The 1673-nt window shown below is 39.1% G+C and overlaps 1 non-coding gene across 1 annotated transcript; it reads left to right on the forward strand.

Moving 5' to 3' along the window:
- The first annotated feature begins 1275 nt into the window (after positions 1 to 1275).
- LOC115872179 lies at positions 1276 to 1466 on the forward strand. The gene has a single exon (XR_004047715.1). It is a non-coding gene; the product is annotated as a U2 spliceosomal RNA (small nuclear RNA).
- The last annotated feature ends 207 nt before the right edge of the window (positions 1467 to 1673 follow it).

Genomic DNA, 1673 nt, shown 5'->3' on the forward strand with positions numbered 1-1673 from the left:
CAATCATCATCATAATAAATTTTAGAACATTTTCTTCTTTCTTGTACTTATTATTGGCTCCCTATTTTTCCCCAACCTAAGGAGCCCTGGTGGTGCAGTGGTTATGTGTTGGGCTTTAATCCCCGTGATTGGTGGTTTGAAACCACCAGGAACTTCGCCTGAGAAAGACTGGGATTTCTACTCCTGTGAACAGGCACAGTCTCAGAAACTCACAGGGGGTCCTTATGAATCACAATGGGCTCAATGGCACAAACGATTCATCCAGTTATTCTCTCTCTATATTCATTCTGGATTTCACATACAGAAAAAACTTACAAAGACCATAAACCCAAATAGCAGTAACAAAATAAAACAGAAAAATATCTCAATAGAAAAGAAAGCAGAAAATATTAAAGGCTAGGACAAATAAAAAATGGGTCACGTTCTCACTGCCATTGAGTGAGACTGTTTCTAGGAGAATAAAGCCCCGTCTTTCCCTCCTGGAGCGGCTGGGTTTGGACTGCCCGTCTTGTGGATTATACACAGCCCAACAGGTAGCCACTCTACCGCCAGGACTCACTGTGGATAAAAATGGGCCAAAAGGGAGACCCAATGACAAGGTGTTAGGTTTTAACCTTAAGGCATCTGCCATCATCCCTTTTGTGGTGTACTTTGTCCGATAGCAAGGCTACTAGCATCCCTGGTCAGTGGCTAGGGGTGGGGATTGAAAGGAGGCTGAGCTCATGTGGGGACGCTGCAAATGCAGTTTGGGCTTTCACTATCATCAGTAGTCTTCTGTAGACCATGTGCTCAGAAGTTAAGCTCTAATACGGTTTTCTTCTCCAATCTTAGATTTTATTATTTACAATCCTTGGAGCACATAGGCTAGTGTGTTTCTTCCACATGGACGCAGCTGTCACCTTACTTAGATGAGTGTTTGTCTTAGGACAAGTCGTTAGGACCCAATATTTTTTTTTTTTGATAGCTGGGTATCAGCTGGTTTCGTCGTCACACTTTTCTATAGTATCATTATCTTCAGTGATCTCTTCATGAAGGTAGGTATTAAGTAGGGCCACGTCATAGGGAAAAATTGGTGTTAGGTAGGGGTTTTAACCAAGTGCCAGCTCAAAATCTAGTCATATATCTATGGTTTATATATGTCCTTTGTTCACTTTAGAGACATTATTATCATTTTATTTATAAATCATCCCCATGGGGAATATGGTAATTCTATTGATAGAATCATTAATTTAGCTAAAGGTATAGAATTTAAAACTCTGTTAAGAAAATGAAAGGATCACTTCTCGGCCTTTTGGCTAAGATCAAGTGTAGTATCTGTTCTTATCAGTTTAATATCTGATATGTCCTCTATCTGAGGACAATATATTAAATGGATTTTTGGAGCAGGGAGATGGAATAGGAGCTTGCTTCGTCCACTCCACACATCGACCTGGTATTGCAGTACTTCCAGGGATGGAGCACCCCTTTCAGAGGAATCACATAAAAAAAAAAGAAAAGAAAAGAAAATGAAGGTGTTTATGTATAAGACAACTTTTTAGACCAAAATACACGGATCATTGATTTGTACAGATTAACACATACATTTAAATGTACAAGGCTATATTTAATTATAGATACATAAATGAGTATAAATATATGCCTATGCAAGAGTTAGTATGCAGGCAAGTATTTCC

Source organism: Echinops telfairi, unplaced genomic scaffold, assembly GCF_000313985.2.
Source record: "Echinops telfairi isolate 266 unplaced genomic scaffold, ASM31398v2 ScPeMD7_7420;HRSCAF=8458, whole genome shotgun sequence".
NCBI lineage: Eukaryota > Metazoa > Chordata > Mammalia > Afrosoricida > Tenrecidae > Echinops > Echinops telfairi.